The 26,941-nt window shown below is 40.4% G+C and overlaps 1 protein-coding gene across 2 annotated transcripts in view; it reads right to left on the bottom strand.

Moving 5' to 3' along the window:
• The window catches only part of ZNF618 (zinc finger protein 618), a 79,306-nt gene extending 53,221 nt beyond the window's left edge, over positions 1-26,085 (bottom strand). For both annotated transcript variants that reach the window (XM_075259574.1, XM_075259575.1), the window contains exon 1: positions 25,988-26,085. The gene's annotated coding sequence lies outside the window, so the exon portion shown is untranslated. The remainder of the gene's footprint in view (positions 1-25,987) is intronic.
• Positions 26,086-26,941: the final 856 nt, after the last annotated feature.

Genomic DNA, 26,941 nt, shown 5'->3' with positions numbered 1-26,941 from the left:
GGTCTTCTACCATTGGGAAGAGGTTGTCTCAAAGATGTCATCTGTATACATAGTATGGTGGAACTGAAAGGCTAAGGCAAGAAATCTGGTCTGGGTAAGGGCAGTGGTGTTATCACAAAGTGGTACCTGAGAGTTCACCGTATCTAGATTTGGTGGGCTATACTCCATCCACCTACATGATGTAAGTTCATGTTTTAGGTGAATGGGGACACGATTGGGTGATCATTTCTGCAAGGAGTTCATCAGAAAGAGAGTTCTCCACTATCATGTTCTCTACATTTATGGGTAGAAGGGACATCTGGAGTAGGTGGGTGCAGTATGATGGTCGGAGGACTACATGTACGGGTGGAATGGTCATCTGGAGTAGGTGGGTGCAGTATGATGGTCGGAGGACTACATGTATGGGTGGAATGGTCATCTGGAGTAGGTGGGTGCAGTATGATGGTCATGGTCTGCATTTATGCATTAAGAGACATCTGAGTAGGTGAGTGCAATAGGATAGTCGGAGTACTACATGTATGGGTGGAAGGGACATCTGGAATAGGTGTGTGAAGTATAATGGTTGGGGGTTTACATGTATGCATTAAGGGACATCTTGACTAGGTGGGTGCAGTATGATCTTTGGAGGTTTACATGTATGTGTGACAGTCATCTGGACTAGGTGGGTGCAGTAAGAGCATCTAGGGTGAAAGGTCTGCAGCCTATTTGTAGGCAGTTCAATCTTTCTAATTTTGTTTATGTCATGCAAACTACCGCCCCTGATGTGGAAGATGTGCCAAGCTACTCCACACATATTCCATCACAAACAAAATAAAGCAAATTTAGACTAAATTGAGGGACCTATTACACGTTATTGTAATGCATAAAGCATGAAATAAAACCGCATGCTACAGGCACCGGAGTAATGTAACCCTGTACAGTCATGTAGATAGAAGCCCGCAGCTTGGCACAGAGGTCTATCACCTATCCTGGCATAGACATGGCACACATTTTCCTAATCACAGAGCTGGCATGCAAACTGACAGTAGCCGGTAACAAAAATCACATTGGAAGTAAACTTGGCAGCGGTTCCTGGTGGTGGTTCTACTTCCAATGCATCGTAGATTTATTCGCAGGAGGCTCAAACCTGGAAAGCCTCAGACGGGTATTGTGTTCCGAAACACAAAAACTGACACTGTGTAAATATTATAATGTGCCGAAATCTCTTCATGCCAACGACTACTGAGCAGAAAAACAACCTCACTCGATGTGTGGACAAAATTATTCCAAACTCCCCAATCCCAAGCCCCAATGTGAGCACAGCAAAAAGGGGTTGGCCAGAATTAGGAAAACATGGCTTCTATCTTCCAAAAACAGCACCAAACCTGGACAGCTTGGCTCCATTGAAGTGTATGGGACTGCACCACGAACAGATCTTGGACAAGCGTGCCACTGTTTTTGGAAGAAAGCTACAATGTTCTTCTAATCCTGGACAATCCCTTAACTACTATACTGTCTATGGCATCACAAACAAAAGGGTCAACCTCAGTAACAATGGGGGAAAAGAAAAAGACCAAAAAAAAAATGCTAAAGAAGGACTACCCTGCCCTACACATGAATGTTGTATCATTCCAACTGTAGAAGTAGGAAACAATATGGCTTAACCATGTGTGTCCATCCTGACCATATAACTAAGCTAGAGCTAAACAATGACACATGGCATGTAGGAGGATATAGGGTTGTCTCATTACAGGAATGTACCATCCCTGAACCACAACCAAAGCTTTGTGTAGGCACCATGATGACTGATAATGTCGGCTATGTCTACTAGTGATCAAATCTGGTCTTTCTACTACTCTTCTTATCCAAGCTTGGAGCCAAATGACCAATTCACCTAGAAAACTAGTAGTGGTAGCTTAAGCTGGCCATAGGCATTCAACAGCTTTCAGATAAACCTTCACTCTGCTTCTTCGGTATTGGCATCTTCAATGGAAATAAAAGATGGGGGGGGGGGTTAAAAACCAACATGCCTGATCTTTCATTCTCTCACCATATGCAACCATAGGCTACATAAACATTAGGATGAAGGTCAATGAGCTAGATCAGAAGACGTTTATCTAATCTGTATGGCCAGCTTAACTTTTTGGTGGCTTCTAGTCAATGTCTATTGGTTCTTACAGCCTGGCCACTAAAAATAAATAGCTCTCCATGTCCAGTTGCAGACAACCCGCTGGCCAAGCTGTCCAACGCCAACATCAGGAAGTCTTGTGCTGACTGGATCACCAGCTATAGGCGACCTCTACATTGAAAGTTCTCCAAATACATATGGCAGCCGTGCTCTGCTCTTCTCCCACCCACAGGCTATTTCTAAAGCCACTTACTGCTGGAATGAAGTTCGGCTTTAAAGAAGAAAGTGAGTGACCCCTTTAAGAGTGTAACAGGATAAAATGAACTTAATAAATCTAAGACGAGAAAACCGAAGCGCAGATTTTAAAGACGAGAAAAATGGGGGATGGGGGGCAAAAAAAAAAAAATCCCGATCCTAATTGTACTTGTTCCTGTAATGTCACTAATGTGCAGCTGAGAAAACTCATTTATATGCAAATAAAGAGCTTGTAAAGGACAAGACAGGAATACTCTGAATGTCGCCAAATCATTTGTAAACAATTTCCAAATGTGCGAGATTGCGGCGCACAGAAAGCAACGGCGCGCTTTACACAACAGCTGTCAAGTACGTTCCCAGATCCACATTGCTGATGTCTCTTTTGTCACAAGTGTTCTGAGTTGCGACGCAGGAATAGACAGAGTAATACAGCGGCCGACGGAGACGGTGACAGAATTATTCAGAGTGAGAAACTAATCAGCCTGTAGCACGGCCTACCCCCCCTCCGCCTGCCCGCCAGCACCTCGGCCAGGAGGGACACAGCTCCGGCTAGGATTGCAGACGGGTAGCACTGAATATACAAGGAGAGCCCATACTATCCAGACAATAATACAGGACACCCACCCACAATGGACAGGAGACCCACCTTGGTCTTCTGCTGAAAGATAGTATGGATTTGCTGAGGTAAATATGACCTAAGGATAGAAGCTCATGTGCAATATGTAACACAAAGTACAGTCTTATACAGCAGGCCATATAAGATGATATATCAGTATAGTTATATATCATCTCCTCACTGATAAAAATCGCTCTCTGTTGGGGTATCCTAAGCAAACTACTGGATCATGAATAGCTGCCTCCCATGCTTCCTATTGGGCCACCGATGACAGTCCCCTTGGCAATCAAATAGGCCGTCAATGACTGTTCCACCATGAAGTCCAATGGGCCAACAATGACTTACCTCTAGGCAGTCCACTGGGACATCACTGGCTCCTAATCACGGACCCTAGAGGGCAAACAATCACAGCTTCCCATGCAGCCCAATATACCACCAGTGACTATTCCCATAAAGCCCAATAGTCACTAGTGACTAACCCCAATGGACCATCAGCGACTGTCCCCATGCAGTTCAATGTGACACCAGTGACTGTCCCTAAGCAGCCCAACACGACAACAGTGACTATCCCACCATGCAGCCCAATGGTCCTTCAGTGACTGTCTCATCCAACCCAATTGACATATCCTATTGAACTACTGTATATACACACTTTACCACTGCCCTCAACCCAAGTCAATATCTACAAATGCCTTGCTTTCAGCCTGCCAAACACCCAACGTCAGGCCCACAGACCTCTACAAGACGGCCACAATTCCACCAGCACACAGTCCTAACAACGGGCACTGCCAATTATTCCTACTTGTGAACATTCAGATCTGACACCAACGGCCCATGATCCACATGTAACGGACACTAATAGGCAAATCAAGTATCTGGCCACCTTCCATCCTAACTGGTAGTCACCACCATGGTAGAATCCACCCTATTAGACAGCTTTTTAATAAGCCCCCTTTCCCCTTCTTCTAAAAAACAGACAATCCAATTATTGACTTTTACATGTTATTTGTCTTATCTTCCTCACTTTATATCTTATGTGGACCAATGCATCATCACCAGATCCCGCACTCCGGCATGAAGCATCTGCTCGTACACGAGAAGCCCGCCACCCTCTACCCTCGCCTCCCACTCGGCCTCATCTTGCTATTACTGGAGACTGCAGCTTTGTTCCAGGAAAAAAAAAATCTGGGTTGTCAATTTGCATTTGTGTTTCTGCGGTAATGATATTTGTGTCCGGCCGCCTTATTCTTAGGCTGTGAAAATAATTAATGATCGTCGTAAGAAGAGCGTTGAATGGCAGTCACGGCTCGCTGCCGGCACAAGTAAACCTCAAAGGTAATTTTGAGATGCAGCTTTTAAGAGTGCACCTGTCAACGGGAAATAATATTTCCTCATTTAAGACTGTATGAAACAGTCCTTGCATCATCCCACAAATAGCAATTCCGATGAAAAATGAAAAAATAAATAAAAAATATATAGATATATCTTCCCTCATCTGTTGTCCGGTCAGTGACGTTGAAGCCGATGGACAGGATGAATAATATTTTATGTCAGCAAGAAAAAAAATGATTGCAATTATAAGTGAAAAACAAAACAAAACACAAAACTAAATAAATAAATAAAAAATTATTTCTTAATAAATATTAATATTATTTTATTAAATTTAAAAAATATTTTTTTTTCCCCAAATTAATTTAAATGGCATTAATCCTTAAGAAAAATGTAAATAAATTATACAAAACTTACAAAATTAAATAAAAACAAAACAAAAAACACGCTATAAATAAAAAAATTGTACAGAGGCAGAATACTTTCAGTGACGGTCTGCAAACAAAAACATCTGGGTGTAGGAGTCCTTTAAAGTGAGCTCTGATTCCACAGAATATGTTCGCACAGGATAACAATACTAAAAAAAAAAAAAAAAAATTCTGTAAAAGGAAAATAAAAAAATTGTATACTTACGTTCCTTATTTTTAACTTTTAGCTCTGCCCCCGAGGAGCTGGTTACAAAGACATCCCACTACTTCTGCTTATCTCTGTCCTTTTATGTATTGTCATGTGACCATAACAGCCAATCACTGTCTGCCTGGTCACAGCAAAATGGTATTGTGTGTATAGGCAGGGGGAATAGCACAGGACATCACATGCTAGGGTTTTTGGTCACCCGTCACAAGCTAGTGTCTGAGATCTTTTTTAACACATTCTCTAATGGATATAGAAAACTTGCAGGCAAATCCCTTCCAAACCAGACCTAAGACACCGTGCAGCCCTGGCCTTACCTACAGCAGTGAGAAAAGACCTTCATTTGGGACTACCATGAAAAAACATGTAAGGCATTTACCCACTCTTCCCCAATATGGTGTTAACAAAAGTTCAAATTAGTAGAGGAAGTGAAAATACTGCGAAAATGTAAGATTCCCTGTAGCCGTATAATCAGGTCTCAAATATATCCAGTAAGTCGCCTCCCGCAAGCTCTCCTCGAATGCTGCCCATAGGATATTACTCTATACAGGGTGACACAAGGCTATAATAAAGGAGCCTAAACAAAGCAAGTTATATTAGTATAGGAAAAAAAAAAAATCAGTAAATGAAATGAAAGTTTTTGAGTTTTCTTCTGCTAAGTTGAAATTCAATTTGGTTTTTTTGTTTCTGAGAAACTTGGATAAGAGCCAACATGGAGGCGCGAGTGTTAGGTACTGATGGCAATTAAAGGGCTTATTCACAACTTAAGAAAACAAGGGGTTACCTGGGATGACATACAGATAAAGACTATGCCAAGATTAAAACTGGCCTAGCTATTCCTACCAACTTCATCCTAAACACTTGTACGCTCAGTCCAGTCTATAGCATGCATATGTTCTCAATACGGACAGGGCAGTAAGTTACTGCCAGACACCCATATAAACAAAGGATTTGGTTTGTCGAATCCAACATACCCAATCCTTTCCTACACTTCAACATCTGTGGGGAGGGTTAGGACACTCCCGAATATGGTTCAAAATGTCTATGGTCCATCATATTGGACACAACTCAATGTATTCCTGTGGAATGCACCAATGGTCATTCAGTAGTCCCACAAAAATCTCCTGAGGTCAATACCCCAATGTAACCCTCTAGATTTACAAAAAAAATTTCAATGTTAGGTGGTGTATGCATAGTAAATATAGCCTGACCTCCTTTTTAAATTATTGAGCCACCAGGCCCACAATGCCTGAGCCCCTCCCCATCTTCTCAGACTACCCTGTAGTGTGCGGTTGTAGTCAGACCCCCTCCCCCCCCTTGCTCTCATTTCTGCGCTGATAGTCTGAGAAGCAAGTTTGCAGCCATAGATGAAAGAGATAAAATTACTATACAAAACGCCGCTAATGTTAAAGCGGTTTTCTGGCCCTAACAGGGTTTTTTTTTTTTTATAGTTTTTTATACCGATGAACTATTCACAGGATTTGAGGCATCTGGATAAGCTAATTGCTGCGGGACCCGGAAGTCAGACCAATACTGATGTCCTATGTTGTGGATACATCATCAGTATAAAACCCACTGTTGGGGCTGGTAAACCCCTTTACATTTTTCAGCCAAGACCACCAATTTCATCAGGACTGGCAGACCAATAAGTAACTATGGGGGTGTCCTGACTTATGGAGGATGTTGATGTACAGATGGGAGGGGAATAATGGAATGCCTGATCCTTTTTGTTTTGAAACATATTCCCTTTTCTCTACTAAGAACACATGCATGGTCTATCAGGCAGTGTGCATGTATATGAGTTTGTAATAACAGATATGTCCACACAGAAATGGATGGCGCTAGGTGACTGCAGTGATGGCATTGAGGTGTGCCAGCTCTGCTAATAAGTTGGGGCTCTGGGGGTGCACCCCTACATATAGGGTCTATACTATTTTATTGGGTAAAATCTCATAATCTAAAAGGAAAAACACAACCCAATAAAAAGTAAGCAGTAAATGAAATCCATACACAAATCCCAATTCATCTACAGTGTGGAAGTCCTGTGCAAAAACATCCAACAATTAACTTAAAAGGATCCGATTCCTATGGCCGAGCGCTTCCAATCAATCGTATCAATATAAATTAAAGCGCCATCAATAAAGCTGCGGGTTGGCGGTGGTGGCAGCATCATCACTCGTTGCTACAGGGATATCGATCATTTCCCTTTGTTTCTAGTAACTGGTTAAAGGGTATTGATCCTTCTCTCTAGAATACGGGCTCTCTCTTCCGGGGTAATTAAGTGCCGCTCTTTCCTTCTCTGTATTACCAGCTCCCGTTAAATTGCAAGATTAGTAACTCGCACAAAACACAAGGGAAGATTTAAGAGAACACAAAGCTGCTATATTTAAATTTTTTTTTTTTTTTTTTAAAAACTAATAAATAAAACATTTAAAAGGGACTGTCGATTTTTAAACTTTTTGAAATTCCAATTTAGATACATCCAAATCTCTCTTTCCGTTGTCCCAAGAGCGACAGTGAATACTGGAACACAACAGTCCTTTCCACTATTATGGGGCCCTTCACTCCGAGGACAGCAGGAACCTTCTGTGATTGACGTCAGAGAATTAAGCCCCCCCCCCTCCTTTATAGGCTCCACCCCTTCCTACATATCCACTGAACATGACTTGTTTTCAACAAGGTTGGAAGCCCCTGGGCTCTTAAAGTGGGCACACGGGGTAAGATCTGCAGGTTTAGCGTTCTTTTTTTAATATGATCTATAAAAGGGAGCACATGAAAGGGAGGATTAGCGTTGTTTGATGTGCGTGACTGTACATTACATGGCGGACAATCACATTTATACACTCAGAGTCTTTCCAATTATGTATTTTCAATTAAAATCCTGCGTTCTCTTCACAACAGACTTCAATAAAAGTATTTATTAAAAATAAATACAAAAAGGCAAAGTCAATGGAAGACTTCAAGAAAGAAAGAAAAAAAATCTTCAGATAAAATTTGTCTGAGGGCGCCGATTTCACCTGAAGATCTAGAGGTCCCCGTAAACATTAGCGTAAATTTGGGGAGGAGGGATAACTACTATATACAGTCAAAAGTCAAGGGTAGAAGAATTGGATATACCGAATTTCAACACACTTGATCCGGCAGCAACTTACTCCCTTCTCCTCATTAAGAACACATGCACCCTCAAGTGTCAAGTCATATGTACATCAAGGGGAAGGAAGGAATAGCTGATGGCCACAGGCTATTGTAGGGGTTTTTCAATATCCAGGACCCCTTTAAATACTTATTTTACTAATTGCCAGAGATTAAGGCTTTTTACACGGTAAGTGTGGCTGTAACTCCTGGCAAGTAACGAAAGATCACTGTATTGCCCTGCACCAACAACAAGGTGCGGCTTTGACTTCCGCTTGCAAGAAAACTCAGTAGTGCTTGATGGTTTTGTGACTATAAATTGCAGCACAGTACCCTTGTGTTCCCTTACGTGAGTGAAGGAGTCTTAGGCCCGATTCACATCTGCGTTCGGGGAGTCCGCTTGGGGACCTCCCGGACATAAACCTATACGCATAGAAAAGCAGCTACCTGGGAAAACATGCGGACCCCATAACCTATAAGCAGCAATTTTCTCTCCGCATCGAACGAAAACCACATGGACCCCAAGTGGACTCCCCAAATGGAAACCCCAACGCAGTTGTGAACTGGGCTTCAGGGTGACATGGTGGTCTTGCAATGAGAGTCACGGCCAAAGCTGCCAAGTGGCCCTAGTCTAAATATGATCGCTGAGGATCCCAACAACTCAAAGAAAAAAAAAAAAGTTAAGTTATAGGGTAAAATACAGACTTGCTAAGACTTGTAGTTCCCCAGCAATCACGTTCCCTTGAGTTGTTTTACACAGCAGCAAAAGCCACACCTGCATAGATGATTTTCTAAGTTATTACCTACAATCCTCGGCTTTATGATTACGGGATGGAAGATTGGTTTGTCTTCACAAGTAATTTTTTTTAGTATAAAATTGCAAATATAATTGTCTGTGACAAGGTCAAGTTCTGCTCCAATCAGTTGTCTCTACAAAGAGTCTGCCATGGTAAGAAAATACTAAATTACCTGGTGGCATCAGAAAATCTCACCACCAGATAGAAGAGAGAACAACATCACCGCGCCAATAATTAGTGCATGTCTATCACTATCAACTAAGGAAGCTCTTCCCTTTGCAGCAAGCTGTAAACCGAGATGAGTCTGCTCTACCACTCAGCTTTAACTCTTTCTGACAATTGCAGGAAATCTAATTTTTGTCCATTTCACTTTTAAAAATAATATTACAGAAAAAGAAAAAAAAGCCCCAAAATTCTAAAAAGAAGAAAAAGTTTGCCATAAATATTGGCATATAAATATCTGGTGTCATCATGTCTCAAAATAGGATTCTGCAACTTTCTGGGGTAAAAAAAAAGTTGCAACATTTTATGCAGCTCACTCCATTTTTAGAAAAAATAGGTGAAAAATTGGGCAGGGTCAGCCTGTCGAGCTGATGTAGACTAGACTTATCAACTTTTTAAAAAGTTGTATAAAAATTGGTGCGATCTGAATCTGGGAGGGGGTGGCATAAAAAGTGGAGTAACATTTCAGGATAGATAAGAAATACAAGTTAGTTCTGAACAAAATTGCCCATTTTGGCTAGTAACCAGTGAGAGAAATTACTGCAAGCAAGTTTAGTCTGACGAGAACAAATTTGTAGTGTTAGGCTCCATTCCCACGGAGTAACACGCCGTGCATTCAGACACGTATACACGTGTCAGAGTGTGAGCGCTCAAAACAGATCCCATTCACTTCAATGTGTGCCGGCTTACGCGCGCTACACATTGAAATCAATGTGTTAATAGCACTATGTCAAGCCGAGGCGTCCCTGTCCAAACTTGTCCAATAATACTTGCGGCACATTATCACCAGAAAAACTAGTGTAGATGTGGTGCTAAATTTTCTCCATTAAATCTTTAAAAAAAACACTGCCAAATTACAGCTCTCAAATGGATTATGTCCATCAAGTCCCCGTTGACACACTGAAATGGATCACCTCACAATAGTGACCAGAGGTAGTGTCAGAACAGGTACAGCAGAAGATAGATGAGGTGGGCATTGAATTTTAAAATTTTTCAATCCACCTGAAATCAAACCAGAACCATGTATGAGGGGAAAAAAAATAAAAATTATCACACTGGTAAAACCCTTTTAACATGCAATGATTAGCAACATGAAACTTACAGGGGATTTTTTTTTTTTTTTTTTTTTTAAAAAAAGAAATTTACACAATTTTTCTTGAAAAAAAATTCACACTGAATTTGGCCCCTAAAAACCCCTGAAAAGAAAAATACACCATATCCAAAGGATGCTATGTTATTAAATAAAAAACAAAACAAAAAAAACAAAAATAATTTTAAAAAAATCAGCGTTTTATTCAACAACCTGTAACAACTGGTCACAGATCTAAAAAATTGGAAAAACGCTTGTACAAAACCAGTGTTATATATTTTGTTGACTGCTTTATAAAATTAAAAATTTTGAAACTGTATTGTGTTCTAATGTTTAGAAGAAAAAGTTATCTAACACTGGATTCACACCAGCGTTCGGCACTCCGTATTATGCCGGCAGAAGACAGAAACTTGTCATGCGGAGTCCAGCTGTGAGCGCCGGTGACTGTTTTGAGCTCTCCACGGCGAAACTGTTTTTTTTTTAAAACCGGACACAGAGTGCTGCATGTCCGACTCCGTGTCCGGTTAAAAAAAAAAAAACGGTTTCGCCACGGAGAGCATAAAACGCTCATCGGCGCTCATGGCCAGACACTTTTCAAGCCCATTCAAATGAATGGGTTTGGAAAGCTGCCTGCAGGTTTCTGTCTCCTGCCCTGTTAAGTGCAGGAAATGGAAACCTGCAGAATGGACTCTCGGGCGCAGATGTGAACAAGCCCAAATACAGAAGAGAAAACTTTTTAGAGAAACTTTTTGAAAATTCTAAAGGGCAGAGGAAGATTTTTCTTTTTATAAAACAGCAAAAATGAACAGAAAATGTATGTGGTACTGCAAAAATTTTATTTACTGAGATTGAAAATTTTTTTTTTTTTTTTTTTAGTATTGTGCCATAGTTACATCAAAAATTTCTCTTTGTGAACAAATTTTTATTTATTAATTTATTTATTATAAATCTGTAGCCTTTTTGGACGGCATACTGTAAGTGAATACAGAACAGTGTGACTCCGACCGGCCATAAACACCTCTGATCTATCAAGATTCTAAGAGCCAAAATAATTTGGGATTTTTCAGAGCGGATCTGATTTGGTTTCCCTTCCGGGACGAGGGAGATTTAGCAGTTCGCGTAGAACATGTTCGAGAGTCCTGGTCTGCAGCCAAGTTTACACATATTCCAAATTTAACATTTTTTATTTTCCATGACAATTTTGTATATTAATCCCGAGCGCTGCACAATGAAGCCTTTGAAACGCCAACGCAATGCACTTGATGTGATCTATTTTTGGCCTGTAATTGTTCAGCGTCTGTGCCACCTAGGACGTTACTGTACAAAGTGACGAGAAGGCAGACTACAGACCCACAGCGCACGTCCCTGAAGCTACAACGTATCAAGATATTTCCAGTTTTGTATTATGATAGGAAAAAAAAATGTAGAAAGGAAATTTTTGAAAAAATTCTGCAGAGATCTAAGCATCTACTTGTCACTTTTTATCATCCCTGTGGCTGGTCTGTTCACAGAAGTTTATCTAATCTGACATGGACAACCTCTTACAGGGCCGCAACAACAATCTGGAACCATAGCACTGAGCTGGCCATAGACCATGAAAAGCCCATGGGTTGCGAATGCTGAATTGACATTCCAAAAAAACTTTTAACAATACATTGACTAATGTTATCTGAAGGTCACTAAAAGTAGCCAAAAAAACTCCAATATCCATGCATGCTCAGTTTAGCCAAGTGTGCAAATGTTTCAAAGGAAAGAAGGGGGTAAAATGCTAGACACCTATGGAGGTGGTTTAGAGCTGAAGGATTAAACTTTAAAATTTATCACCCTAAATCTGTCGAGAGGGAAAGAGTCGGGTTATCAAAATATACATTAGATAGTCAGCCATGGCTGCCAAAATTGTCGGGTTCAGTCAACATTAATCTAACGTGTACGGCCCATATGATTAAGAATAAATAAAAATATATATACACACACTGTATATACTCGAGTATAAGCCGACACAAATATAAGGCGAGGCCCCTATTTTTACCACAAAAAACTGGTAAAACTTATTGACTCGAGTGTAAGCCGAGGGGGGAATTGCAGCAGCTACTGGAAAATTTCAAAAATTAAAATGGTCGGAGTTTTTGGGTGCAGTAGTTGCTGGGTGTTGGGGAAGGGGAGGCGGTGTTTTGTTTCTCTGTCTGTCTGCCCCTTCCCTGAGCTTGAGGACTGGGTTCCCCCCCCCCCACACACACTTGGAATTCAGCCTGGCTGAATATAGGGTATCTGCAGTGCTCCTATTAACCCCTTCCCAATGGAACAGGAGCACTGCAGATACCCTATATTCAGCCTGGCTGTAGTCAGGCTGAATTCCAAGTGGGGGAAAAAAAAACCCAGTCTTCAAGCTCAGGGAAGGGGCAGACAACCAAAACGCCACCCCTCCCTCCCACAGCACCTACTGCACCCCATACCCCGATCCCCCATCAACATCAATCTAGTATTTATCCCCGATCCTATGGGATGTAGACAACCTGCAAAACTAGCAACACAGTCAGCAGATACGGCTCTTGCCGACTGTGTTGCTCAAGCGCTTGACTCGAGTATAAGCCAAGGGGGCTTCTTTAGCACAAAAACTGTGCTGAAAAACTCGGCTTATACTCGAGTATATACGGTACATAATTTAAAAAAAAAAAATCTAAATATTGAAAAAAACATGGGCAAAATGCTCAAAAATGTTGAGATGCGTGTGTGGAGGGGAATCCAAAATTGATGGGTTGGACTGACCTTTCCCCTATGGGGGCCTTAAGGAGTTAGAAAAAAAAGGCAAAAAAGTATTTCTGTGGCTCACCTATTGTAGAAAGCTGTGTTTTTTTGTGGTGAAATCTTCAGGGTGCAGGGATACTCCGGACTTGAGAGGAGTAGTAGTTAGAGCAAGGGAGAAAAAAGTGGGACAATCCAGCAACTCTCTGAAGTTCATAAAAAATTAACCTTTAATTTAACAAAAAATAAAACAACATGTGAAAAAAGAAAAAAATCAAATCAAAAAAATTCCCTGACGCGTTTCGAAACCTTAGAGTCTCTTATTCATACGTTATGAGTAAGAGATTGCAAAGAACAAAGTAGTCAGCGGCACTACTGCAACAGCGCTCATATTCACAATCTTGTGTCAGTATTGGCAAATCTTCCAGCTGTAACAGCCAAAAAACCATGGAATAAATAAAATCCCAGGGTGGTGCTCACTGTGAAAAAACCTAGACAGGCAGTGACATATGTGAAATGTAGAAAACAGGGCACTCACCCGCCACGGGATACATAAAACATTCGTTTTTATTTCATCCTCTTCGGAAGCCTGACGAAGTGCACTAAGCACGAAACGATCGTCGCTGTTTGTTTCTTTGCATCATTCCGTCTTCTGTACCCCAATGGTCAAGGTTTGACCTTTTTTTTTTTAAAGAGGATGAAATAAAAACGAATGTTTTATGTATCCCGTGGCGGGTGAGTGCCCTGTTTTCTACATTTCACTTATGAGTAAGAGACTCTAAGGTCTCGAAACGCGTCAGATTTTTTATGGGGATTTTTTTATTTGATTTTCTTTCTTTTTTCACTGTCATGTTGTTTTATTTTTTGTTAAATTAAAGGTTCATTTTTATTAACTTCAGAGAGTTGCTGGATTATCCCACTTTTTCTCCCTTAAGAGGAGTTGGAGATTCTACCACGAAGTGAGGAAATTATGTAAATAATTTTGTTTCCAAAATTTACATTGTAATCTTGAGTTTTTCTTTTTAGTACAAAGGTTTCAAGTTTCTTAGATTCTTTCAGAGATTATATATTGGCCAAATAATAGGTATTTTATATACACTTCATCTCCGCTACACGTATAATTTTTGGCCATATTTCTACAGAGTGCTTTATTTCAAAACTCCACGTGGCTGTTTCTTGTCGGTCATAGAAAATGGATCAGAATTTATTAGAGTGTTATTCTCCTGAAATTGTTTTCCATAGAATCACAGAAAATGATTTATTTCCTCTGGATTGAGCTGACAAGGTAGAGCTAAAAAATCTTGTTATTTGTCTGTCGCCGGCAAAAAAGAAAAAATTCTATTTGTGAAGGATTTAAGGAATAAGAGAAATTCCTGAGAAAGCCGTAAAACTGTCCTGTTGTCTCTTTATCAGTTACCAGAAAAGTCAGAGGAACCGACAAGCTTCAATCTAATAATCCAGACCGAAAGGTCTGATACCCAGAAAGGAATTCCAATAAAAACGAGCACAAAAATTCCCATAAAAATAGCAACATTATGTGCTGAAATACATTTACAAGGTTTTTGCTCATATTTGGAATTTCTTAGTACTGGCGAAATAAGAGAAGTTCTTTGTTCTTGGAGGTCGATTACACCATGACTATTTATTCAGAACCCCCCTCCCCACAAAAACAAAATATAAAAAACACTAATAAATTTAAGCCTCTCACTTTCTTTTACCATCTTGGTAAAAATTCTAGTCGGCCCCATTTCTTAATATTATTGAGTTTCTTATGTAGCTCCTCTTGGCCAAGTGGGACCAGTATTAGAAGGGAGCGGCCCTCAATACCCCTATTTGGAGCACTACGATGACCTCTATTTATGAGATCCATATTCCACTTCATTCTGACCAGGTGGAGAAGTTAGCTACTTCCTGACAGGTCAAAATTAATACTTGGCTTCATTTCCCAGGAACATAACGAAAACACACAACTACCAACTGGCCATATACAATCAAACCCTTATTTGGCCGAACACTGTCCTCCCAAACAACCCCATATGTGCTGGCTTGGGCTGAGTGTGTATGTGTTCTTAAAAAGAACAAAAGAATTGGCCATGCTAAAATTTTAACAACCCGATCATTCATTCCCCTGACATGGGTTGTCAGGGGAGGTTCAGAAAGCTGCCATGAACATTAGAATAATATCGGTAACCCGCTGATCTTCTAACCTGCACAGCTTAAAGGGGTTTTCCAGACAAAGTGAAAAATCTAGGAGGGAGCAGAGGTGGGGTAAAATTATATATATATATATATATATATATATATATATTTTTTTTTTTTTTAAAGCAATACTCACTTACGCCCAGTCTTTGTAGGTTCCATCTTGTGCCAGCACTGGCTGGACCAGAAGTAAAGTGGCAAATCACTGGCCTCAGTGGTCACCTGTTGGGTATGGATGATGTATTAGCACTGATGTCATCAGTAACCAAAATGTGATCGCTGTGGACAATGATTCGCTGTAGCGGTCACCAGAGCTGCTTCATTTCTGGTTCGGCCAATGCTGAAATGGGAAAGGGTGGTAGTCCGCCCCGACGTTGGAAAGGGAGTTTGTTTTTTATTTTACCCCACTACTGGTAACCCTGGATTTCCCTTTTTCCTTTTTAAGGTTGGAGCCCAACATGGCATAAACGCCAAAAACCACAGTGTTTTACAGTCACTGCAAAAGAGATGAGATTGCAGTGAATCCCATGCACACATTGCAGAAAAATACACACTGAGGACATGCTGCGATTTCCAAAAGCGCCGCAGTGTCATTTATACCTATGGAAACGCTGGCAACTTCCCTACTGGTTTAATGGAAGCAGAAAGGCTGCAGAGGAAAGCTTTGAGGACTTTCTGTGAAAAGCGCTGCAGGAAAAACCTCAATGCGTTGCCGCCACAGATTTTCCTGCCGCCTACTTTGTGGGGCCTTAGCCTAAGGGAGCCCGCACACGGAGTTTACACTCACTCATTCTAACGTAAAACTCGTTCAGAGTGAGTGGTGTAAAAAACAGATCCCATTGACTTGAATGGGTGCCGGCATACGTGCGTATCACAAAGGGTGTAAAAAAATAATAAAAATAAATAAAAAAAGCCTCCCATTGATTTCAATGGGGAGCGTGCGTATGTCAGCACCCATTCAAGTCAATAGGATCTGTTTTTACGCCACACACGCTAAACAAGTTTTACGTTCGAATGAGCGAGCGTAAACTCCATGTGCAGGCTCCCTAAGTGTACAGGTTCAGGTCTGCAATCCAAATCCCTAAATATTATTCAACCCTAGAAGAGGTCGTCTGAAAACTGTAGTTGTCAGATACTGTAGGTACTTCCTGTCTCAAAGATTTTTGGCAGGAGGTCAAAGGGGTCAGCTAATGGTTTTATAAACAGTGAAAGTGGAAACACTCCTAAAGTCAAAGGGGTCATCCCATCTAACAAAACTTGTCTATTTACCCCATTAGAGTGACCGGAAAGCAGCTCCTAATTGGTGAACTGACCAGTGTCCACAGCTCCTATACAGACCTGTGTGTCTCCTTGGTAACAGACTACAAATACACCCCGAGTAGTCTGATCCTGCCATTCTGGACATCTGTCCCCTACTTCATGCGGACATATACTCCGTATGCTGTCAATAAGTACGGCTATATGTACACAACCGTAACTGATCATCACTCCAGGCCAACAGCGTCTGACAAATCACACTAACTAACAGAGACTCAAATGCAGATGTGAACAGAGCCTAAACTGAACTCAGAAAACTATATTCAAAAGTCTGACAAGTAACAGATTCCTCAAGCACAAGGTTAGCAAATACACGGCCTTTGCTAGCACGATTGACGAAAGTTAGGAATATGACAAAACAGAAAACTTTGGGGCAACACAGTGGCTCAGTGGTTAGCACTACTGCCTTGCAGCGCTGGAGTCCTGAGTTCGAATCCGCCAGAAGCAACATCTGCAAGGAGTTTGTATGTTCTCCCCGTGTTTGCGTGGATTTCCTCCCATTTTACAAAGACATACTGATAGGAAAAAAAAAAATGTACATTGAGATCCCTATTTGGGGCTCACAATCTACATTTTAAAAAAAACAAAACAAAACAAAAAAAAACTTTGCTTCTTGCAGTTTAAAAGTTTTTGTTTTTCTAATTTCACGGCGAATAAAAATCTATATCCCTGTAAGCGAAGTCCAGACCAGGGGACACAGACCAGATATGGATTCAGCTGGGATCAATTATAAGAAACCAAAAAAAAAACCTAAAAACACAAAGACAAAAAGAAATTGCTGTAATAAGGAAGCTGAGCTGATGAGGCGTTTATTGAGACGTCTCAAGATTTCATTTTCTCATGTTTGTTTGGTAAACACAATGAAATGATGTGAATAAGAAATGAGGTAATCCGTCTGCAGAGCGAAGTCTATAGTCACGTACCGAGCAGGCTCACACCTTATCTACAAGAGGCCACAAGGAACAAGCTCTAGATCTGGAGCCGATGTGAGATCATCATGGGTCAGCTATAGAGAATTATAGGACCTCTAGAAAATACACAAACCTGATTTGCAGATACGAAATCGCTCCTGAAACCCCTTTAGATTTTGAGGGTAGCTGGGGGAGATACAAGTAGGTTTCTGTTTGTCAATCAGAGCGCCAAAAAGGTGTGACATCACCCTTCAAAAACTGCCAAGATGTTACTGGACAAAAACATAATCCCTCTCAGGGCTTCTGAGTAGGTGACAGGGCAGATATGGATTTTTAGGTCTCTGTAGAGTGTTGGTTCCCTATGGGCAATTTACCATGAATAGAAGGGCATATGTACCCACTAGCATATCTTTATTAGCATCCCAAAAAGTTGACATGGAGTCTGATCAAAGGCTACATCGGCGTCAAGTCTATATGGGTCTCTGGGCAATGAATCTCAAAGCTGGCTATACACATTAGATAGCCGTCGTCAGGTAGTCCTCCCAACCTCCCTATACACATGAATGCTCAGCTTGACTTAGTGTGCATGTGCTATAAATTGCATTGGCTTATCTCCCCTGAAAATCCATGTTGGGATCCAACAGTCTGATCTCAAGGAGAGTTAGGAGACCCCCACACGCATTAGATCATCCAGTTTAGCCTATTCCAAAACCCCAAAAAATATTGAGTCGAAAAAGTTCCTCAATACACTTTACTGTGATCACCGTCTGCGATTAAAGGCTGGAAAATTTTTACTGTGAAAATGGCAATAAAAAGGAAAAATTAAAATATCACATTCACGTCACTGACCCCCTGGTAATCTCGCTCTGATACTTTACTTCCTGGCCCAACTCGACACACAGGAAGTGACTACTCAGCCAATCACGGTCTGGTCAGGGTCATTTCCTGTCTATCGATCAGAACCAGGAAGTGATATCCAGATGGAATCCGGAGAGCATCAGAACGGGAGCAACGGGCAAAAAGTTTTGTTTTTGTTTTTTTTGCCCGAAAAAAAATTACCCCTTTAACTGCTAAAGCTGGGAACAAAAAAAAAGAAGGAAAAATACATTTTAAATAAAATAAATAGAATTTGAATTTTACTATTGAAAATGTTGGATATTTTTGTAAATTTTTTATTTTTTTTGGAAGGGGACAGATGTGTTTGTTGGAGTAGGGCTAATTGAATGGAAAATTTTAATTTGCATACCCTATTGCCAGAAGAAAATAAAACTTTGCAGGACAACTTGACCCCGTGAGTAACGACGCAAGATTTGGCAGCGAGAATTAAAAAAAAATAAACTGAACTCATAATCTTGAAAATCTCCAAACATAACATCCTCCTCCGGTAAACACAATGATGAGGCTTCATTAGGGATTACATACAGATAATACACAGCAGGCTGAGGCAGGCCGAGGGGAATGCAACGCACAAAAATGACCAACTCACAAGCCCTAGAATCCTATATGAAGCCAAAAACAAGCCACACCGAGGGGTATCGGGGGGCAAGTATCTAGAGCTCAATGTGTTTAAAGACATAGGACACCACAGGACTAATCTACAAACCCTCAGGCTCAATACCATTGAAGGAGCCCTTTAAGAATTTTTTTTTTTTCAAAAAACAATACTGCGGACCAGCCTGCCTACTTGGACTTTCCCGGCCTGATACATTGCAGCAAACCTCAGAGACATTGAGTTATTCAGTGACAGCTATGCAGGGTGGCATTTCTGGGCGCGGGCATTTGCAGAGAAAATATTTCTCGAAAGAATTTAGAGCATTAAAAAAAGAGCAAATATTTTTACACTAAATGTTATCATGAGTCAGAAGAAAGGCGGCATTCATCGACAACCCCAGACAGGCGGCACTATGTATAGAGATACTTTCTTCTGATTATTGCTGAAATACTCTGTGCTGCTGGGGACCCCACTGATCTCTAAAGATTGATTCACACTTTACAGTTATATCATGGTAGGTTCTGCCACAAATTTATAAAATTGCTCAAAAATGTTGAGGTACCTAAAAAAAAAAGAAAAAAAAAAGTGACACGACTTCAATGTGTGAACATGAGTAGAGAGGTCACCGTCACCTCATCTCCTGAAATACACTGTGCTGCTGGGAACTCTGGATCTTCCATAATCAGTTTGAGATTCCTCACATATTCCTCGACACAGCCCTCCCCTCGAAAACATCATCGAATCAATCAACAGGTCACTGTTCCCACAATCTAATTTTCCTGAAACACTCTGTGCTGCTGATTTAAGATATTAACAGTTTTGCCTGGAGAGCTCCTTTAAATGATGTCACAGGGGTTGAAAAATGGGCCCCCCCGAACAATCTCATTAAGGAAGAAGGGGATTGGTCAGCCTGTGTCTGGTTCTATCGCAGTAGCCATGATGCTTATTTTTTATTTTTTTTAAACAAGTTTGTGTTTCGATTTTTTCCCTTTCATTTATGACGTGGGAGATTTATTTTCCTGCACAATGATTTTAATCAAAGTAAGAGAGGAAAGAATCGGTGAGGAAACGTTAGAGAAAGTCTTTATTATTTCTGGAGCCAAAATCAGATGCTCTGCCAGATAAAGAAAAAAAGTAAAACAAACACCCCCAAAAAATCAAAGATAAAAAAGTAAGCCGATATCCCACACAGGATGTAAAAGAAATGATAATACAAAAAAAAAAAAGAAAAGAGTTTAGTTTGTTGATTTAAGGTCCGTTCACACTTGAATTATTTACCCTGATAGGTGGGTGCCACAAGTGTGCATTCACATTTAGTGTGTTTTGAATAAATATTTTACTTTAATTTATTAATTTTTAAAAGCATTAGAAGCAAAAACATTTGTAAAAATTCAGTTTTGTTTTTGATGTTTTTGGTTTAAGGATTTTTTTATGTTGTTTTTCAAAACCTATAGAAAAAAACAAGAGCACCGCCTAGGAAGACTTTTTTTTTTCAATAATTTTCTATATACTTTACTGTAACATCTGGCCACGGCCTTTGACATGTCAAAAAAATAAAAAAGTTATAAATATCAACAAAAATGCTGTGTGTGAATCGAGCCTTACAAACGCATAGGACAATGCTGTAATACCCAGTGCAGATGCCATGTCAAATCAAATCAAACAAGCTTTATTGGCACGTCCAAATAGATATTTGGCATTGCCAAAGCTATTAAAGTGTGTGTGTGTGTGTGTGTGTGTGGGGGGGGGTGTGTCAATATATATGTAGACCGGGGTGATGTCATGGCTATTTGGTGCGGGTGACAAGAGTCAAACCCCCACTGATCTGGCACTGATGACCTTTCCCCTTTGACCATCCCATCCATGGTACATATATGGCAGATGTGCACTGGGGTAATATAGTACAGGCCCAGGAGCTGACCCCAGGCATTATGTGGTAGGTTCAGGCTGTGTTGTAACCCCCTAGAGGGACTAAAAATAAATGGGAAAAAGGCAGGAAAAAAAAGTTTTTAAAAACGAAAAAAATCTAAAAATTCAAATAACCCCTTCAACTGATATCTAAAACCAAAAATATAATTCTAATGATTGGTATCGCATCTGAAGATGCCCAAACTATTAATATGTTTGATTCCAGAAGAAAGAAAACTCCATGTGCAGGCTCCCTTAAAAGGAAAAAAAATTGTGGTTCTTGGAAGAAAAAAAAAAAAGCTTAGGAATTAGCCGAAATTAGAAAAATATTAATCAAAATAGCAGAGATACATCTAGACCAGCAAAATGTAGAAAGAAAAAAAATGTAAGAAAATTGTTTTTCCCTCTGCCACGAATAAATTTGCTGCTCTTTGTACACTCCATTTTTTTGCAGCATTGTGCTTAGTAAAGGTCCAATACTCCGGCACCGGCCGTCCTGAGGATGTCAGATTGCAGATCCTACACAGGGCGCTATAGAGACAGCGGCGCCCTCTATAGACTCATCTGTATAATGACTTCTAACTGTAGACTTTGTGACTTATCTCTTTAGATGACATCAGACCCTCTGGAGCCATCGGTAACAAATACTTTCCCAAGCGCATTATGGGCGCCATGTCATCAATTGGGGGGCTTTCAGCCATACTGGGTGCCATACGGTACTGTGTAATATGGTGACAGCACAGTGGCACTAGTACACACAAGAAACCTACTGAAAAATGGCCCATTAAGGAGTTCTGAGTTAATAGAGGGGGAACCCTGATCCTTACCCTAATTTATTAGTCAGAGGAACAGTGACTATGGAGTCTCTCATTTTGGAGGCTGCACCATGTATATATTATTATATTATTATTAGACCATTGACTTCAATAAGAACTTTTACTCATTTGTCCTGTGGTGGCGCTGCAGGAAAACGGATTACCTGCTACACAGATCACCGCTGATCGCTGGAGATTCAGGCAGTGGGATGAAGAAAGTGACTACAACGGTGTGCGTGTCACCAGGTCGTGACTGAATGGGCACATGGATGACATCTGCGTGCCGCCATTGCCTCTGCGGCCCCATTCCTTGAGGCCAGGAGCACGGTGCACAAAATGTATAGGAATAGAACCAGTGTGGAGTTCTGCTCCCAGCGCCATACTCCAGAAAATACACCCTGAAAATGCAGGATTGTGTGTACGGGGCCATAGAAATGAATGGGTCAATGTGCTAGCCATGAAAAACACACCTAGCACAATGACCGTGCACATGCTTGTGTGCATGAGGCCTAAAGGAACACTCCAAGCAAAATTGATTCATTATGAAATGTCGACGCAGCAGCACAGAGCACTTCAGGAGGAGACTGAATACTTCCAATGCATATGTGATTTTAAAAAAATATTGTTCTATAAATTTTTTATTTTTTGAAATAATTTCCACAGATGGTGAAATGCCACATACAATAGATTTATAATCAGCGTGCCACAAAAGGTTCTAGGTCGCAGGACCACAGAACCTCCCTGTGGACCCATCTGATGTTATTCTACATTTGGCCCAAACTCTGCAAAGTATCATTTAGGGTGTAAATTAATAAGCACCCGGGTACAAATCTGCAAGGCCCACGACTATACTATGGATCAGTCCGACCAGTTGACTAAGGGGCTGCGCTCCTCCAGTGACCGCCATGGGTGCTGGGAACCGATGCCTTACAATTCTGATATTAATAGCCATTAATACTGTAGTCCCGAAGGACCCTAATCTTGAATGCCCATACCGCTGAGAACAATCTATCATTCTCTGTTATCAGCCTGAGGAGAGCCTGGGACAATAGACACGGGCTCCAGAAAACTCACTAAAGTAAATTAACCAAAAAAAGGTCCAAAATAAAAAAAAATAAACAAAATGCTACCACAAAGAAACCAGCGCCTCTCGTGACGTAACATCTAAAAACTGTCCCAGTAACTATCTAGGAAGCAGCGTCTCTAGTGGCATAATGCTATCTAGAAAGTGGCGCCTCTACTGGTGTAATGCTATCTAGAAAGCAGAGTATCTAAAGGCCAAGATTACAAAAAAAACGAAACCCCCTGTGCTCTAATCATTTTCAGAAACCAGTACCTACATTGGTCTAATGTTATCTAGAAAACAAGCGCCTCCAGTGATCTAATGATATCTAGAACGTGGCCTTTCCAGTGGTCTAATGTTATTGAGAAACCAGCGCCTCTACTGGTCTAATGATATGTAAAAACCAGTTCCTCCACTGGTCTAATATCTAGAAACCAGTGACTCTAAGTAGTCCAACGATATCTAAAAATCAGTCCCTATACTGGTCTAATATCTAGAAAACAGTGCCCCAGTAGTCTAGTGATATCTAGAAAGCAGTCCCTCTCCTGGTCTAATATCTAGAAATCAGTGAACCCCCCCCCCCCAGTAGTCTAATGATATCTAGAAACCAGCTACTCTACTAGTCTAACGAGATCTAGAAAGCGGTGTCCCCAGTGGTCTAATGTTACTGAGAAGCCAGCGTCTCTACTGGTCTAATGGTATCTAGAAAGCAGAGACCCCAGTGGTCTAATGTCTAGAAACCAGCACCGCTACTGGTCTAATGATATCTAGAAGCCAGAGTATGGAGAGGTCAAGTTATTTTCAGAAAACAGCGCTTCTCATGGTCAAAAGGTTTCCAAAAAAAGAAGCCCCCCCACCATGTGCCAATCATTTCCAGACACCTGGGCCGGGCCTGGACAGACGTCCACAAGAAACTGCGTCAAGTTATGAAATAGCAATAAAAAATAAAACAAAGATTTTACAACAAATAAGACCAAATCAGTGAACATTCCCTGAAACAAAGGAAGGATTCATCTTCCCAATTCATAACTTTATCATTTGGAATAACTTTTTGCTATCTTTTTTCTTTAATTGCAATTTTTGACTTTTTCTAAATCCATGAAACAAAAACAGTCACATCGCCAGGTCCCAGAAATTGATCTGACTCAAGAAAAAAATTGGTTTTCAAGTAAAATTAAAAACAACAATACACACCCCCCCCCCCCCATCCACTAAATTAACCCTTCAATTTGTTTAATTACATTTCAGCTAGAAACAGGACCGGGACCCAAGAGATTGACGGCAAATCAATATATTCAAGTAAACATCAAAAATGGCAGATGGCGGCTCGTCAATTGTCAGGCCACTCGGTGGAGCGTCGACTGGAACAGGTGACAATGGTTTCATTTACATGTTGCATTAAAAAATAAAAGCTCAAATGTTTAAGAAAAAAAATAAATAAATTTTCAAATTTTAAAGTTGTTAGTTTTTTGGGGTAAAGTTTTCAAAAAGTTGCACCTCACCAACACAATCATGAAGACTTTACAAAAAATTAAGCAAAAATTAACAAAAGCAGAAAATGGAAGAGACAATGAATGTAGTAACAGATGTACAGACAAAAATATATATACAAAAAAAAAAAAATGTGTGGGAAGTGAAAAAAAAAATAAAAAAAATTCTGGGTTACCACTACTTCATACACCTGTCACATCAAGTCAACTCACAAGTAAAGAACATTAAAAGCAGCGTTTAACAATCCCTAAACCAAACAAAATCACAACATAATAGAAAAAAAAAACAAAACAAAAAATAAAAACTTTGGTAAAAAAAAACAAAAAAACACACATTCCAAACAAACCAAAACTGACTCCATCCAATACAACTAGAGCAGACCAGGCAGCATAAAATCTCACAGAAACACAACCTGGTCACAGTTTTTTTTTTTTTTTAAACTGTAGATGACAAAATTTAAATATAATTAATACAAAAAAAAAAAAAAATCCCCACCACTGCAGATCGTATGAGTAAATCAATTCATTAAAATTTAATCCAATATGGCAGACGCGGGTGAAGTGGGAAATATTCTGACAGCACATGATGGATGATTATTAAAAAAAAAAAAAAAACCTTAAAAAATAAAATACTGCTGAGACCTCTGGCTACAAATCTCCACTTCAACTTTACCCAGTGTAAGAACATAAACTAAATATTCACAATTTAAAAAAATACAATGAAAAAAAAATTACATAAAATTAGCTAAATCCTTTGGTACTTGCAAAAACTAGATTTCTGGAATTTTTTTAATTTTTATTTTCAGGGTGTTGCCCTTGTGCATACAGTGAAGACTGGGATTTATCTCCTACGAGCCGGGATCCGGAGGTGCTCGGCTACGTCGGAATATATGACAATTTAGCAGCTCTTCATCTTTTGCAGAAATAATTGAAATTTCATATTTCTCTTCCCTGGCCAGAAAAAAAAAAAAAAAAAATAAAAAAAAAAAAATACTGCACTGCATCCCCATCTATCTCCGGCACTGACAACCTAAAGGAAACATTTGAGCTATAAAACAATTACAATTAAATAAAAAAAAATATATAATTTTTTTTTTTTTTTTTTTTACGCTAAATCTTTTATTGGGAAAATTAAAATACATATTTAATTTCTTGCCTTGCAAGATGAAAGAGGGAGGACGAGGAATTCATAAAATCCCAATGATAAATATAGGGGAACCCCCACCCCACATACAAGTGGAGGACTAAAAAAAAAACTGAGGAAATTAAAGTTTTGGGATTTGGATTTTTTTTCTTTTTAAATGGAAATAATTGTTTGTTTTGCTGGAGAATTTCTGCATTTGGGGGCACTGCTCCAGCAGGTGGCGCTGTTTTAATAAAATAAATCAGAAAAAAAATTGGAAAAAAAATTGAGAGAGAAGAGAAATATGAGGCCTGAGCCGGAGGAGAGGAGGGGCCCCTGGAGGAGTGGGGGGCCCCATACACGCCGGCTATGGAGCTGCACCCTCATATGACATACACATTGCTCACTGTACTGGAATTGGGGAAATTGAGATTTTTTTTTCAATATGTATGAAATGGTAAATGTTCAGGGGTGGGGGTAGCTGTGCCCACTGGTTACTAGGGGGGACATTGTTTTCCCTGCAGACACCCCCGGGTTCACAGTAGGGGGTGCTCTCCAGAGCAGTGCCCGTTCACACATGTATACATCGCTCGGACCCCATGTTGCCCGGAGGGGGGTGTACACTCGGGGTGCCCTGTGCAGCCCCCTCCTCCTCCCGGTAACCCCCCACCCCTCCAGCACGACCTCTCGCACATGATAGGGGGGTCTCCGGGCAGTGGCCCCGAGTCGGGCAGTGGCCGTCTTACCTTGCTGGGGGTGCAGGGGCGGCTCTCCTGGCCGGCTGGATGCGATCAGTCCCCGGCTCCCTGGCAGCCTCGGCCCGGGAGAGTTGAGCGGATCGGCTGAAGGGGGAGGAGGCTGCGAAGAGGAGGAGGCCGGGGAGGAGGAGGAGGAGAGCAGCCTGCACAGACTGAATGTCACCGAGCAGGGGCTGAGCCGGAGCACAGGGGGTTAATGGCTGGTGGTTATGTACAGTGTATGTGTAATGTCATATAAGGTATTTGTGTGATGTCATGTATGGCATATGTGTGATGTCATGTATGGTATATGTGTGATGTCATATATGGTATATGTGTGATGTCATGTATGGTATATGTGTGATGTCATATAAGGTATTTGTGTGATGTCATATAAGGTATATGTGTGATGTCATGTATGGTATATGTGTGATGTCATATAAGGTATATGTGTGATGTCATGTATGGTATATGTGTGATGTCATATATGGTATATGTGTGATGTCATATAAGGTATATGTGTGATGTCATGTATGGTATATGTGTGATGTCATGTATGGTATATGTGTGATGTCATATATGGTATATGTGTGATGTCATATAAGGTATATGTGTGATGTCATGTATGGTATATGTGTGATGTCATATAAGGTATATGTGTGATGTCATGTATGGTATATGTGTGATGTCATATATGGTATATGTGTGATGTCATATAAGGTATTTGTGTGATGTCATATAAGGTATATGTGTGATGTCATATAAGGTATATGTGTGATGTCATGTATGGTATATGTGTGATGTCATATAAGGTATATGTGTGATGTCATGTATGGTATATGTGTGATGTCATATAAGGTATATGTGTGATGTCATGTATGGCATATGTGTGATGTCATATAAGGTATATGTGTGATGTCATGTATGGTATATGTGTGATGTCATATAAGGTATATGTGTGAT

This window comes from Leptodactylus fuscus, chromosome 11, assembly GCF_031893055.1.
Source record: "Leptodactylus fuscus isolate aLepFus1 chromosome 11, aLepFus1.hap2, whole genome shotgun sequence".
In the NCBI taxonomy this organism is placed as follows: domain Eukaryota; kingdom Metazoa; phylum Chordata; class Amphibia; order Anura; family Leptodactylidae; genus Leptodactylus; species Leptodactylus fuscus.
This window is presented reverse-complemented; position numbering and strand designations above follow the sequence as displayed.